General features: G+C 39.9%; 1 protein-coding gene and 1 long non-coding RNA gene across 2 annotated transcripts in view; both read left to right on the forward strand.

Annotated features, from left to right (window-relative positions):
* The window catches only part of LOC116572051, a 43,737-nt gene extending 33,840 nt beyond the window's left edge, over positions 1 to 9,897 (forward strand). The window contains exons 16-18 of the mRNA XM_032310742.1: positions 434 to 1,841; positions 5,905 to 6,077; positions 8,815 to 9,897. The gene's annotated coding sequence lies outside the window, so the exon portion shown is untranslated. The remainder of the gene's footprint in view (positions 1 to 433; positions 1,842 to 5,904; positions 6,078 to 8,814) is intronic.
* Positions 9,898 to 10,550: 653 nt separating this feature from the next.
* LOC116572278 lies at positions 10,551 to 16,291 on the forward strand. The gene is made up of 3 exons (XR_004278194.1): positions 10,551 to 10,709; positions 11,131 to 11,942; positions 14,014 to 16,291. It is a non-coding gene; the product is annotated as an uncharacterized LOC116572278 (long non-coding RNA).
* Positions 16,292 to 16,852: the final 561 nt, after the last annotated feature.

A 16,852-nucleotide genomic window follows, 5' to 3' on the forward strand; every position in this document is an offset into this window, starting at 1 on the left:
CCTGAGTCGAAGGCAGAGGCTTTAACCCACTGAGCCACCCAGGCACCCCAAATTACAGGATTTTGAACGGCACCACCCACTTGGCCCTGGACCTTTGGCTAATTTTTCATGCGTCTTTTCTCTTCTGAAATGTAATATCCTCAAGAACAGGGGCTTGGGCACATGAAGAAGTATAGAATAGTGAAAAGAACACAGGCTTTTGTGTCAAGCTGAACATGGCTCAGAGAGGCACTGACACTCACTTGAACTAAAGTTCAAGGTAGTGAGTTTTTCCATCTCTCTCAGCTCCACTTGTCAGACAGTAGCAATAATGCTAACCTCCTGGTTATGGTGATGAGAGCTTACGTAAGAGTCTAGATGGAATTGGTAGTCACTGAATAGTATCTGTTACTATGAAGATGATCCTGAGGATAATATGTTTTTTCTTTTACAGGGCCAGATTATATCAAACATTAAACAAACACTTAACAAATATTCACTGAAGTTTTCGAATGAAAAATTCCACCAGCAAAATTGCATCCTGAGTGGATCAAGAATTTCTAAACTGGGTTAATCATGAGGTCCTCTCTTGGTTCTAGAAAATTGTTTTTACTACTTGAGTAGAATTCAGTTTCCTGGAACCAGGGAAAAGAAACATGAGCTTCTGATCAGGTGAAGGACTGCCTTTTACCCAGCCTCTATTATTCCTTCCCTTTCCAGGTACTTCCAGTAAGAGTCAACGAAGGTCATGATGCTATGGTTGTGATGAGAGGAAGTAGTGTAGTGTCGTGAAGTGCTGTTTAGTTGACTAAAGTCAGGCCATTCATTTGATGGTGGGTAGTTGAGTGTCTTTTAGAGTTATCACGAGAATACAATAAGGTAATATGTGTGATATACTTGGAAAATTGTATGGAAGATTGTGAATGTTCAATACTGCCAGTTATTAGTAGCACAGTAGCAATTAATTACCTACTCTGTAAAATTCTAAGATGGGTATGGTGTAGGCTGAGGCTGTAATGGTGCATGTATACAATATTCACACAATCAGGAGGGCCCTAAAATTCTGAGATCTTCTGGTCTTGACCTTTACCTAGGGCAGGATTTGTGACTGATTTCGTTTATTTGAAGATATCCATAGGCCAGTTGCTAGTCTGGTTCTATGCTACAGAGAAGCTAGCTTCTGCCTGTCCCTCTCAAAAGAAAAAAAAAATGTTAAGATCAGATGAGATGGTGTCTATTAAATGTTTGGTTAACAGTGGGGTGCTGTACAGTCCTGCTGAGTGGATGTGGGCACTGTCCAGCTCTGTGGCCTGAATGAAGGAGGCTGTCACTGTCTGTAGCAGTGATCTTTGCACTTTCCAAAGTCTGCTTTCCCTTTTAGGCTGTTTGATTAATTGCTGTTTCCTGCATAGTAGAGCCTGGTCTCTGATTTCACTTGTAGAACAAAAATGACTGGTGTCTTTTGAGCCCAATGAATGGTTACATCTTCCAGCCTTGAGTCATTCATGTTCCCTCCAGCTCAAGTAGTCTCATGTGATGCTTAAGTAGCTTCAGTAACTTTCCTAAAGTCTTTTAGTTAGTAAATGATGAAAACCATACAGCACACTATCCCTACCTCACCACACCCCCAACAAAGAAAGAAAAAGGAAAGTCTATTATAAGTGAAGATGTTTTACTTACATATCAAAGCCTTCTAGACTCTGATTCTGGAAAGTTAAGTCTATCTGTGTTTGAAAATAGAGTCTTATATGCGGTGTCTTCAGATAGAATGATCACCAACTCCATACATAAAGGGAAATCAGCGTTGGCCTGTGTTACTTGAAAAACTGAAGAAAAGGGGGTTTGGAACTTGGATTATTCAGGTAAATACCTATTCCCTGACATCATTCAATGTTTTTTAGACCAGAGCTTCAACTCCTTTGTGATTTTTTCCCCCCAGCTCTAAAACTTGAACAAATTCATCCACTTGGACTTTTTTTTTTTCCTATTTGATTCAGATATTTGTTCCCAGCCTGAGAAATTGCATGCCAACTTCCTGCCAGGAGCACCTTTCCACAGCTGTGTTATAAATATCTAGGAAAAAATAGGAGAGGATTAAATAGAAGATTGCAATACAATTCCTCCCAGTGCCAAGGTGGTCCTGGGAGGTTCAGATAATAATATCTCACATTTACAATTTAGATCTTGAGCCCACCGAGCTAGGAGTGGATCCAACTTATTATACCTTCCACAGGGCTGATGGCATTTAAAGACTTGCATGTCTATCTAGTGATAACATCTATTATTAATTAAATTATTCTGTATTAGAGAGTATTGTGATTTTTAAAATAACTTTATTCTTGGATCACACCTATGTGACTGGTAAATGTGCCTCATAATTATTTGGCATCTTTTCTGTCATCTAAGGTTTAGAAGTCAGAAAGTGACAATGATTCTGGCCAAGGGTTTCTGCTTTGTAGACAAGATTGTTCTGATTTTAATGGGTAAACATGTAGAGTAGGGCAATTTGTATGAGCTTTTTGGGTACTTCCCTGAAAGTGAGTTTCCATGAGAGACCAGTGAGGCAGGTCACGAGGGCAAGGATATGGGCCGAGTGAGCCTACGGAGGCTTCAGCAGCCCTACCATCCGTGAACTGGGAGATCAGAGCAGGAGAGCGTGAGGGCACCGAGGAGAGAGTGTGATCCCTTCAAAGAGGAAAGACAGCACAAGGGTGGCGACCAAGAGTAGCAGCTTACTCTCTTGCCCATTTCCAGCTTTTGATTAGGGCCAGTCTTGCAAGGATAGCAAAACAGACTTGTTTAGGAAGCTTGATTATGGTAAGACCAGGACTTTAGACCAGCTCTACTGACTTCTAGACTTCAGTGATGTCTATATGTCCCACTGCCTGGGAGGTCAGCCTCACTGTTTCACAGAGAAAAATCAGCTGACCTAATTCCAAAACTTTCCCAAGAGGCCATGAATCTTTTGCTGAGTCAAACAAAGTAAACCATGACTTCCAAAACAGACTAATTCATCATTCATTTGTTCATTTGTTCATTTACTCACTGTGTATTTACTGAGCATCTACCATATGGCATTTACCACCCTGGGTACTGGAAATAGCTCTGAACATAAGCAATGCAAGTCCCTGCCCTTGTGGGGATAACATTCTGGCAGAGAAACAAAAATAACAAACAAGTAGGCAATATGTCAATGAAATGATTTCAAAAGGAAGGTTATAAAGAAAGATTAAAAATAAAAGAGTAATGGATGAGGTGGGTAGGAAGTATAGATGAACATAGTGGTAGAGAGCAGATAATAATTTAGGGATTTCCATTTAACAATAACTGAATGTTAACTTCTGGCAAATGTCTTCAGATTATAAAGACCTCATGAAAAGAAGCCATACAAATAAAATAGTAAACTCAGGAGATGGAACCATTAAAGAAAATACTAATTACTACTTTTCTATTCTTTTTTAGATTATCACTCTTATTATAGAAGTAGCACATTTATTGAAAATAACTAGGCCATCCAGAAGATGAAGAAAAGATAACATGATAAAAACCATGCCTAAAATTTTGGTATTTTTCTTCCAGTTTTTTTCTATGCATATGATGATAGGACTTTTACATGTGTTGCCTTGAAACTGGTATTTCTGAACTTGCAGCATATCATGAACATTTTTTGATATAATTGCATAATTACATTATGCATAATTTTTATGTACCCTTGTTGGGTGATATTCCATTGAAAAGTGTACCAAATGTATGAGACCAGTTCCCTGTTTTGAATATTTGTTTCTAGTTTTCACTCTTATAAGCAATGCTTGATGAATAATTTTATATCTACATCATTGCATGTTTCTTTAATAATTTCTGTAGAGGAAATATTCTGAGAATGGAATTGCTAGGTCAGAAAGTCTGCAGTTTTATAGACTTTGAATTATCTTGCACACATTTTTATGAGAGAAAATTTTTCAGTCTATACCAGCAATTGATAAGTGCTCTTTTCCCCACATATTGGCCAGTAGGAAGAGCAGTAGAAAACATAAGAATAGTGTAAAATGGCAAAGTGCTATTTTGTTTTTAAAGATTCATTTTATTTTAGGAAAAGAGTACACACAGGGAGAAGGGGCAGAGGGAGAGAGAGAGAATCTCGAGCAGATTCCTTGCCAAGCCTAGAGCCTGACACAGGGGTTGATCCCGCAACCCTGGACTGTGACCTGGGCCGAATCAAGAGTTGGATGTTTAACTGACTGAGCCACCCAGACACCCCAAACTGTTATTTTAATTTGCATTTATCTTATTATTAGTGAGATTTATAGTTTTCAGATTTCTTTTTACTGACTTTTTATATTTCTTTTTTATGGCTCATATCTTTTGCTAATTTTTAAAACCAAAGCATTCATTTTTTTTCCCTTAGTGCCTTGCAAGACATTTTTATGTCGCCATTTATTCAAGGGCCTACTATGTGTCAGGCACCATTGCAGGATCTAGGGATAGACTGATGAACAAGAAAATATTGGCTTTAAAAATTTTTCCTGGGGCGCCTGTGTGGCTCAGTGGGTTAAGCCTCTGCCTTTGGCTCGGGTCATGATCCCAGGGTCCTGGGATTGAGCCCCGCATCGGGCTCTCTGCTCAGCAGGAAGCCTGCTTCCCCCCATCTCTCTGCCTGCCTCTCTGCCTACTTGTGATCTCTGTCTGTCAAATAAATAAAATCTTAAAAAAAAAAAAAAATATATATATATATATATATATATATATATATATATAAATTTTTTCCTAATGTAGTCTGTTTCTTCAATTTTTGCTAGAAGAATTTTTTTGGAAGTCAAAATATCCTTATTTTCTTATATGGTTTCATCTTGCAGAGCCATGTTTAGAAAGCTCTTCCTAACTTCAAGATTATAAAATCTAGTCAACATATTTTCTGCAGCTATTAATTGAACAATTTATCTTTTCTCCACAGATTTAAAATGCCATCTTTATCATACACTAAATTCTTAAATATACATAGGACTGCTTTGGGACTTCCTACTTGATTTCACCTGATATGTCTATTTTTGGCACCAATGTCAAATTATCCTAAGTATTGTGGTTTTATAACACATTTGGCTATCTGCTAAGGAAAATCTCAATTCATCCCTGTTTTTCAAAACATTCTTGCCTGTCTATTCTACCAGAATTTTATAAAACTCCAAAAAGAAATTGCATTGGATTTTCCGAAGGATCAAGTTATATTTATAGATTAATTTGCAGAGAACCTGTACAATATTACTGTAGTAAGAATACAGCCTCTCTGTATTCAGTAATTCAGGGTTTTTGTTTTGTTTTGTTTTGTTTTCGGTTGTTGTTGTTTCTTCTTTTCCAACATGGCGGATGTTATTTGTTTTTCTTGTGTAGTTTATCTAGTTAGCATCTCCAGCACAATGTTGAACAGAGTGGTAAATATGGACATTCTTGTCTTTTTTTATTTTAAGATTTTATTTATTTGACAGACAGAGATCACAAGTAGGTGGACAGTCAGAGAGAGGAGGAAGCAGGCTCCCCGATGAGCAGAGAGCCTGATGCGGGACTCGATCCCAGGACCCCGGGATCATGACCTGAGCCGAAGGCAGAGGCTTTAACCCACTGATCCACCCGTGTGTCCCTGGACATTTTTGTCTTATTCACAAACTTTGGCAATAAGCACCAAGCCTTTCCATATTCATTATGCAGTAAGCTTCTATGTGACCCTTAGCAAAACTTAATTGTTTTCACTTAAAATGTATTGCATATTGTTTGGGGTCCAGTTTATTTTTATTTATTTTATATCTTTTGTTACTACTATAAATAGGATCATTTTGCCATCAGATTTATTAACTGATCATAATTGGTTAGTAGGAAGCCTGAGTTACCTATTGATTGATTGGCAGCCTTCTAAATGATATATTTTATTGCCAGCTACAACTCAAAATACTAGATCAGTGGTACAGCATGAGAAACATCCAGTCAACACAGATACTGTGTGTGAATGTCTTGCACACGCTTTGCATGGCATTCCAGCTGAATACCAACGTGGATGTCAGTTCTAATACTTTTTCATATAAATCTTCTTTTTCCAACACCTTTCATAGGTAAGCAACCATAGCATCTATAATTCCTGGCTGTTTTTCTTCCACCTTTACAATATTTGATTTTTATATTTAATTGCATTAACTAGAATTGCAGGAGAATCTTACATAGAAGTGGTGATGATGGAAATCCTTGTCCTATTCCCGATTTTATTAGGACAGTTGGTTAGGGATAGATATTTCTGTAAATAATATTAAGGAAAAATCTATTCTGTTATATTTTATTAATAGTTTTTTTAAAATTAGAAATTGATAGGGAAATTTATCACACCCTCTACCTCCACCCTTTAGCAAGATGTTTATATGGATTGTCTCCTTTGTCTTATTAATGTGAATTCTATGAATCCATTTCCAAGTTGAACCATCATGGCATTCCTGGAATTGAGCCTCCTTAGTCATGGTGCATACTCTTGTGTTATACATCTGAATTTTATTTATTCATGTTTTATTTAGTACTTTTGTATCTAATAACCATAAACATGATTGGTTACAGTATTTTTTTTCTCGTGCTTTGACAGATTTGGGTAAAAGATTGCCTTCATTTTGTACATGAATTGATATGTTGCCATCTTTTCATGCTTGGAAAAATATAAAAAAAAACCAAACGCTAAACATTATGGGCTTTTTGTGGAGATCATGTTTTAAAATTGTTTTCAAAAAAATTTTTAAGAGTTTTGGTCTATTGACGTTTTCTAACTGTTCTTGAATAAGATTTTGGGATTCGTATTTTCTTATAAAGTAATCCATTTCATTGAGATTTTCAGTATGGTAGAAAAGAGTAACATATAGTTCTTTTATAATTTTAAAAACCATCATATCTGTTGTTATGTATGCTTTCCTGTCATTAATGTTTCTCATTTTTCCCTCTTTTATCCTCAAACAAATCAGAGGTTGATTTATTTTATTGATCTTTTCAAAGAGCCCACATGTGGTTAGTAATAGCAGACGTATTTTTAATATTCACTGGGTGTTAGAGATTTCGTGAAAAGAACTTTACAATTACATGGTGCGCCTGGGTAGCTCCATTGGTTGAGCATCTGCCTTCAGCTCAGGTCATGATCCCAGGGTCCTGGGATCGAGTCCCACATTGGGCTCCCTACTCAACGGGGAGCCCGCTTCTCCCTCTCCCTCTGCCTGCCTGTCTCCCTGCTTGTGCACGTACTCTCTGTTAAATAAATAAATAAATTCTTAACACACACACACACACTTTCTGTATATTATCTCACTTAATCCCCCAACAACCTTCTGGTTTTCATCACAGCACAGTTAAGAACACTGAGACTCTGAGAATTTAAGTAGCCCCTGACCTTAGGCACCATAGGTAGTATCCTTTGGGCAGACACTGAACCCAAACTATCTGACTCGAAAGAGCATCCTTTTTAGCCTTTCATTTATCAATTTTATTTAAGAAAACCAATTTCTCAACTTCTATTTTTATCTTTATTACTTTTCTCCCCCTACTGTGCTTAACATTGGGGATGGTAGTCTTGTTATCAGTAATCTACACATAGACCATAAGTTCAATTTGAGTCTTGCATTTTATGATACGTATAGAAAATAAGTTTTGTATAGAACTTTGGGAAAACAGGGAGAGGCTGTTCAAGGCCAAACTGAAATTGGAGGACTCAGCCGGTCCCATGCCCAGCCCGATGGCCTTGGGGACTAACAAGATCGTCATACTGCTGTACTCCAGCTGGGGAGGAGATGTTTTCATCTTCTTTATTTTATTTCAAGGTGGTCATGATAGAAAAAACAAAAGTGTTGATTTTTAAATGTATTTTTTAATACTTTTATTGCATTGCATTCAGAGAACATGTTCTATTTGATTTTTGCTTCAGGAAATTTATTTTTGTCATCGACCAATATATGATCACATTTTTGGTAAATAATTCATGAGCACAGACATAGATGCTGTGTCTCTGTCCATTCTAACTATGGGGCTCTAAGTTGAATGTATATCTATCTACATCTGTGAGTGCTATTTACCTTCACCTGTCAGGAAGGGAAGGGAGCATTGTATTATGTCTGTCAATTCCTACCTTTAATTCAATTAGTTTTGCTTTATGTATTTTGATACTTTTTCATTTGGGGCCCATAATTCAGTACTATGATATCTTTATTTTACACTGTAAACTGTGTAAAATAAAATGATCCTCTTTGTCCCACTTAATGTCTTACTTTGAATTCTACCTCTGTGATACTGATATTACAGCCTCTGAATTGTATTTTCCTTGTATTACTGATCTATCTTTATCTAATCTTTTATTTTTAACTTTTGTGGGTTGTCTTTTCTTCAAATGGCATGGAGAAGGTTTTTATTTTTAATGCCTTTACTCTCTAAGTGATTTACCTCTTATGAAAGACCCTCTCTTTTCTGAAAAATATTTTATATTAATTTGCATTCCTGGATGGATAGATGTGATGGTTGCTGAGACTCTCCCAAATGGCTGTACTTTCAGGATAGGCATAAATAAAGTGGCGCGTTACACAAATTTTGCTGATGAGTCTGAGATGAGAAGGTTTGCGCAAACAGGTTTCAGGCAGAAGTGGGAGGCAGCCTTGGACATATGAATGCCAATGACCCCCCATGTCCTTGTTCACACCTTGTGTAAACTCCTTCCCCAGAGCGTAGGCTGGATCAAGTGATGGTTTTTAATAGAATATGGCAAAAATGACGGGATTTGATTATAAAGAAACTGTAGCTTCCGTCTTGTACGCCCTCTTTTGTTCTCTTGGAAAGCCGACCCCATCGCAGAAGCTGCCGTGGAGAGGGACCCATGTCAGGGTTTGAGGAACTCCATCCCACCAGCAACTGCTCGAGTGAGCTTGGAAGCAGATCCTCCCCCAGACAAGCCTTCAGGTGGGACCACACAGCCAGCCAGCCACACCTTGATTTCAGCCTTGTACGACTCTGAACCAGAGATGCCCTGCTCAGCAATGCCTGAATCCTTAACCCACAGAGACTGGGAGATCCTAAGTGCTTTCTGTTGTAAGCTGCTACATTTTGGAGTCATTTGTTATTCAGCAATTGATAAGTAATGTAATAGGTGGTGAGATTTCTTGAACATTTGTTAGCCCTTTCTATTTGGTTTGTGTGGACAGGCAGTAGGACAGACACCTGACTTCTGTTGTTATAGAGAAATCGATCAATGAAAACTGGTTAAGTAAACAAAATGGGCAAAGTGGAGGTTAGAGCTTCTTGGTGAGACACACGCACACACACCTCTTGATTTGCGTTGTGTCACCCTTTTATAAGTCATTCCAAAGGGACAGAATATAATTTTAGAGATGCAAAAATATTAGTGTGATCCATGGAAACGTAAGTATCTCATGGCAGAGATGAGTATCAGAGACAGAGAAGAGGAGGCGGCAAGTACTTACAGGAGGGAAGGCCCTTCTGCTCAGTCCCATGGGGTTTCTGTTACCATGTGGATTTTCATTGCATTTTCTTGCATTATTTCAGTTTATTGGATTCATTCTCCCTTTTGCTTTATTTTATTTGGGACTAAAAATTGACAAAGTTATGGCAAAAATCGAGGACTACTTTGAAAGTGTAAGAAGATGAGTATATAATCAAAAATGAAAACACAAAGGCACTTACAGTCTTCATTGTCCATCAATCTTATTTGGTCTATTTATAGAGAAAAGTAGTTTGAATGCATAAAAATCATGAAAATGATTCCCACCTTTAAAACCCTGCAGGGCTAACAAAGCAGGAGCCGAGGAAGAGTTACCCAAGGAGGTGGAGGGTTTACTCACAATAACATGGTGAACCAGAGCTTTAAAAATGCATGTCATGTCTGTATATAGCAGTCCAATTTTCCCAGAACCTTTTATCAAAGAGACTACCTTTTTTCCATTGGATACTTTTTCCTGTTTTGTCAAAGACTAGTTCATCATGGAGTTGAGGGTCCATATCTGGGCTCTCTATTCTGTTCCACTGGTCTATGTGTCTGTTTTTGTGCCAGTACCATGCTGCCTTGTGATCACAACTTTGTAATATAGCTTGAAATCAGGCCACGTGATGCCCCCAGCTTGGTTTTTCTTTTTCAACATTTCCTTGGAGATTTGGGGTCTTTCCTGGTTCCACAGAAATTTTAGGATTATTTGTTCCAGCACTTTGAAAAATGCCTATGGTATTTTGATCAGGATGGCATTGAAAGCTTGGATTGCTCTGGGCAGCAAGGATATTTTAACAATGTTTATTCTTCTGATCCATGAGCATGGAATGTTTCTCCATTCTTTTGTGTCTTCTTCAATTTCTTTCATGAGTGTTCTGTAGTTCCTAGAATATAGATCCTTTACCTCTTTTGTTAGGTTTATTCCAAGGTATCTTATGGTTTTGGGTGCTATTGTAAATGGAATCAATTCTCTAATTTCTCTTTCTACAGTTTCCTTGGGTTTGTCTGGTGATGGGTAATAAGGAGAGCACATATTGCATGGAGCTCTGGGTGTTATACACAGTAAATCCTGGAACACTACATCAAAAACTAATGGCGTGCTGTATGGTGACTAACATAACACAATAAAAAAAAAGTATGTCTCTTAGCCTACTGACCATTCAAGCAAATCCTTGAAGTTGGAAGAAGAAAAGAGAAAGTGCAATGATCTTTTGCAGAATGGAGCTGTTCACAGGTAGGTCACATATGAACTTAAATGACAAAAAATGGTGGAAGCGTGGTTAGAATAGACACAAAAGCAACAAAAGTATATGCAGGGCTATTCAGAAGAAATAGAGAAGGATATTACACAGCACAGGAAGCCTTTCCATGAACGAAATCAGATTGACTTTAGAGGAAACATGTCACCAAGAGTATACATTTTCCAGAGTTAAAGCCAACTCCAGGAGTGAAGGCTGCAAAAGATACACGTGGGCTTGGGGCTAATGCAGTGGGAAATTGCAAACAGAACCTGTTGTCTGTTTCTCACTCAGAAGGTCCCCTGGTAATGTAAAGGAGTTAGTTAGGCACGTGCATTTTCAACGTATACTGAATTCACACATTGCAAGGCTTTCTTGAAAAGGACATTGATGCAGTTTCATAAATTTTCCTTCAAGGACTTCATACCTGGCTATGAAGAATGAGGCTCAAGGAAGGACTTCTGTACTAAAAAACCCAGTTCTTGGCATGGTGGGGGGGGGGGGTTCCTCACTGTGTTTTCAGCTGTAAAGACCATCTTCCAGCGCACAGTGTTAAGAACCGGGGGGGAAAAATCCAGGTTTTATATGTATTTTGAAAACAATCAATTCATCTCCCAGAGATAGGAATTATTACCCCCATTTTACAGCTGAGGAAATCAAGGCATTGAGAAGGAAGTCCTTTGCCCAAGATCATTCAGCTAGTGACAGACGGAGCGGGAATCAGAGGCCTGATCGTGTGAAATCAAATCGACGTACTTGATCTCTGTGTCCTGATGTCTGTCCCGATGTTCTCTCTTCCTGTGCCCATACCCACCTCCCAGAGATTTAGTGGGTGTTCATTGCTTGTGACAGGAGTGAACTCTTCCAGACGGGGCTGGAATCTCCAGTGTATTTAATGTGTGTTGTGTTTTACTGACTGGATCGCAGACCTCTTGAAAGTATTGCCTCCTGTTTTTGTCCCCCTCTCCCACACTCCAATATATTTTCTTTTGCTTCATTTTTTCCTGTATATTTTAACATGGAATACATGCCTTCACCTAATCAATTGTTTGGTCACGTGACTACACATGCATTGAGGTGTTCTTTTTCGTCAGTGGCTGTTGGGGTTGCCGTGCCTTTGTTCGTTTGAAGGCTGCTGCTGAGCCAGTCAGCTTATATGCACAAGACTGTTGCCAGGAACCACCGGAAGATTCAGATTCAGGGGCTTCTGCTCAAACGCAGGGGACCAGGTACGAGAACGCTAGCGCACTCTCTAGGACTTTGAAAGCACGTTATTGTAGCCCTCGCTTGCTGTGAGGGTTGCTGAGAACTTGAAATCGTACACTGAAAAATTGTGGAACGAATAAATGAACACATAAAATACTGAATGACTGAGTGTTTAGAAACTTGAAACACAGAAGGAAACTTTGCTTTTCTTTCTGCCTTAATTCTTGCATGCTGGTGAGAACAGAGGCAGGGGCGAAAGACAGAGGAAAGAGAAATAAAATTATTTTGCACCCAGTGGTTATTAATAATTTTTTACTGATGCACACTGAGGAGTTAAAAAGGAGGCTGTATTTTATCCGTTCAGCTAACACTGATCAATATCTTACTGTGTGTTAAGTTTAAACACCTTATAGCACATTAGTCCACTGGTTCTCAAATGTGGCTGCACATTGGAACCCCGAGAAAATTTAACATTATTGACACCTGGCATGCAGACCCAGGGATTCTTATTTAATTGGTCTGGAGTGTGACACGGACAAAAGGGTTTTTCAAAGTTCCTCAGGTGAGTCTAATGTGTTGCTAACTTTGAGAACCTGCATATTACTCGTTTTGTCCAGGGTTGACAAACTTTGTAAAAGGCCAATAGTAAGTATTTTAATTGGCTGAATGGCCATATGGTCTCTGTCGCATTTACTCAATCTTGCTGTTGTAGCATTAACGCAGCCATAGATAATATGTAAGTGAATAAGGGTAGCTGGGCTCCAATAAAATTTTATTTAGGGACCCTGAAATCTGAATGCCATGACATTTTCACATGTCACAAGATAATATGTCCCCCCCCCCCCCCCCCCGCCTCTCAACCATTTGAAAATACAGGTTTCGGGCCATACAGAAAAAAAGGCAACTGGCAGGATTTGGCCATAGTTCACAGACTCCTTTCTTTCTTCTTTATTTTCTTTTGTGATTGTATATATTTATTTGCAATCAAGTAAGATTGTATATATTTATTTGCAATCAAGTAAGATTGTATATATTTATTTGCAGACAGAACTTGGGGGAGGGGCAGAGAAGGGAGGAGAGGGAGGAGCAGGGTCCCGGCCGAGCAGGGAGCGGGACGCAGGGCTCCAGCCCAGGACCCTGGGATCACGACCTGAGCCAAAGGCAGATGCTTAAACGACTGAGCCACCCAGGCGCCCCAGACTCCTGCTTTCACCTCTATAATTCCAAAGCGGCAGATATAACTCTTACTCTAATTTTTACAGTTGAGGAAAGTGAGGTGAGATCTGATGTCTGCTAGTGGTCGGGCCAGGGTTTGGCCATGAAGTTAACCTTCTCTTGAAAGGATCAACATTTATCTGCAAATTACATTTTTGGTTGCATTTGAGATTAGTTATGAGGATAAGTGATGTGGGGAAAGCTCTCCTTCCAAGCCCCATCATTTACAAAATAAATTGCCAATAAATTTAAAACTAAAGTAATACCTCGTTTCAATTAAAAAACTTTTTTTTTTTTTTTTTTTTTTTTTAATACTCAGCTCCTTCCTTCCCACATTGTGGGGCAGACTTGGCCTTTTGCGTGTTCGTTGAGGGATTTACTCAATTTAATTGAAATTACAGCTTTTCCTTGTTCCTCATGTACGGCCAAATCAAGCAAATTGTGTTAAAATATTCTGGTCAATTATACATATAAATCTTGCAGAGTTAATGAACATATTTGGTAGATTGTGGAACACACGAGACACTTATCTTACTCTTTAAGATAAAATACCACATCTATATAATGCATTGCTAAGCTTTCTTCTTCCTACACATTTTGCCTAGAATCCCATTTTCCATTAAATAATAATCACTGTAATTAATAGACTGGTTATTTTATCTCCCTAATCTGGTTACAGTAATTTATCAAAGGCGTGTAAAGGAATGCTAGAGAAGCAGTGCACCCGTCTTTTTATAAGAAGGTAAAGAATATAGAATGTAATAATTCTCTAGGGGAACGTAGGGAGATGTGAGTTCTTGTAAATCACTGCAGGAAATACATAGAATATTTACCATTGTCTTAAGGCCACTTGATCAGTTTAATTTACACTTCTGCCAGAGATCGTCAGTGATTGCTGGAATGTTGATGGGTGACTTGAATGTTTTCTGCAAATCGTCAGAAGGGCCCTGGGACGGAGAGGCTGAATTCATTCCTGGCCCCGAGTCCTGCATTCCTCAGCACAGACCTGAGGAATGTGCTCCCAGGTGGTGTTGGGGACAGTTTGGAGCTTGGATGGTCTTGAGAGGGGCTTGGAAAACCCTTTACCTCACCTTACATCTCCGGGGAGGATTTGTTACCAACCTCTACTGCCCTTGTGCTCCGCCACTGATGATTTATTCGGGCAAGAGAAAAGGAGAAGGAAGGGGACCCACCGCGTAGGTGACTGGCCTCCCGTGTAAGGTCTGTGGCGGTTCTCCGATTGAGCCGATCTTCCCGACCCCTCTGCGCTCACACCTGTCCTGCTGACCACTAGGACGCTCCCAAGCCTTGGACCAAATACACCACACACTCGGGAACGCCAGCGGCCGAGGCTGGATGGGCGCACAGTTTTAGTGCATCGAGTTTGAAGAGTTTGGAGAATGAACTTTGGAGCCAGTCCAGCCTGGATTCAAATCTCAGTGACGTTCCCCCTGAGCCGACAGCCTGAGAATGTTCCGAAACCTCTGGATCCCTTGGTTCCTCGTGGATAAAATAAGGCTCATAAGCTTGTTGTGAACATGAGGTCAGAAAATGCTTTAGAATTGTACCCGGACTCAGAGGGAGCCCGAGAGAAATGATGTTGATCCTTTCTCTGTCCTCCTCATCTTTCCCCTTCCTCTTTTTCAATAAGACTCTGACCAATGATCAACGTGGGACCAAGATCTGCCCGCCTTTCTCTGCAGCCACGTGGTCCTTTGGAAAGTTCCTCAGGAGGGAGAGGAAAAGAGCAAAGATGAAAAAGAAAAGCCCCAAAGAGAAACAAATTCTGCTTGTGTCCTTATCATCTTCGTCCCTTCTGTGGCTTCTCATTTTTCGCTCTCAGGATAAAGAGCATGAAGTTTTTAGCCACTGCCTTCAGGGCCCCGTGTGGTCTCGTCCCTCCCACAATGCCAGCCTTTTTTTTTTTTTTTTTGTCACCAAGCTCTGCCACTGTTTATGTCTGTGGCTGCACGACCAATTCTCACCAGCTCTGCCGCTTTAAGTCCACACTCATTTCTGATCTCACAGTTTGGGAGGTCCACCTTCAGGTACGGCGTGCCCGGCTTCTCTGTTCAGGGTCGCACAAGGCAGAGTCATCTTGTTGGCTAGACTGAGACCTTGCCTGAAGGCTCGGAGGGAAAATCCACTCTCGAAGTTCAGTGGGTTGTGTTGTGTGTTTCTTCTTCCCCTCCCCCAAATTCAGAATCATAGAATGTGACCCAATACCGCAAATTAGACCCAAGCCCAAACCCAGTTACTCAGAATGTGACCTTATTTGAACATAGGGTCCTTACAGATGTGATTGAGTTTTAAAAAAAAAAAAGGTCATAAGGTGAATCTTAATCTTATAGGCCTGGTGTCCTTTGTAAAAGGAAGAAATGTTCTCACAGAGAGAGACATGTTAGAGGGAGGAAGGTGTGGAGACACAGGGAGGAGACGAAGGCCATTGATGAGCCAAGAATAGAGAACTAGAGCAGAACTGTCCTTCACAGCCTCCAGAAGGAGCCAATCCAGAAGGGCAGTGCCTGCCCATGCCATAATCTTGTATTTCCTGTCTTCTGAAATGGGCAATGTTCAATGTCTATGTTATGGCGGCCCTAGGAAATTAACTGTGGGCAGTTGTGGGTTTCTTACATGTGTAGGACTGAGCCCCCATTTCCTGGCTGGCTGCCAGCCAGGTCTGATCTCATCTCCATGAGGTCATCCATATCCCTTGTTACGTAACCCCCCTCCAACTTCAAGACAGAAATGGTGCATGGAATCCTGCTCATGATTTGAATCTCTGACTGCCTCTGTCTCTGACTTCTAGGCTCATTGATTAGATCAGATCTGCTTAGATAGTCTTTCTTTCTAAAAGCTAACTGTATTATATAATATAACCTAATCATGGGAACAAAATCCACCATATTCACAGTCTGAGGCATTATGCAGGGTGTGTATACAACGCAGAGATGACGACCGTGGGGCCTTTTAGGATTCTGCCAACTGGGGCCCAAGTTCTGGAATTTGCCCTCTTCTTTCTCCCACAGCATCTTGTGCCTGCTGTTCCTGCTCTAGGATACTCTTCCTTGCACGCCATCCTCCCATGACTGACCTTAAATTCATAATTCAGATCACACTATGTTTGCTTGTTTGTGTGGATACATAACATTTTCTTCCGAAGAACTACTCACAGTTATCCTTTTTTTTTTTTTTTTTTAAGATTTTATTTATTTATTTGACAGAGAGAGAGAGATTACAAGCAGGCAAAGCAGAAGGCAGGGGAGCAGGTTCGCTGCTGAGCAGAAGGCCTGATGTGGGGCTTGATCCCAGGACCCTGAGAGCATGACCTGAGCCGAAGGCAGAGGCTTAACCCACTGAGCCACCCAGGAGCCCTCTTTTTTGTTTTTAAGTTGCTATTTGGTTCATTTCTCTCCTATTCACCTTGTAAAGTCTTGAGAGCAAGGGCTGTATCTATTTCTGGTCATCATTGTATGATGCTAACACAGCCCCGCATAGACGATACAATATCCATTGAATGAATGAATAAATGATACAAATACCCCCCTTATTCTTCCAATCTCTTGCACAGGTTGAGACAATCAGTGACCCCAACTTTGGATATGGAGGGAATTTTATTTTCAGGGCATTATAGGGGTTTTCTGAGTGAGAACTGGATATAGACCCAATGGTCCCCGGCTTGAATTATCAACCCTATACCTGAACATTTTATGTTAAT

This window comes from Mustela erminea, chromosome 13 (genome assembly GCF_009829155.1).
Source record: "Mustela erminea isolate mMusErm1 chromosome 13, mMusErm1.Pri, whole genome shotgun sequence".
NCBI classification, from domain to species: Eukaryota; Metazoa; Chordata; class Mammalia; order Carnivora; family Mustelidae; genus Mustela; species Mustela erminea.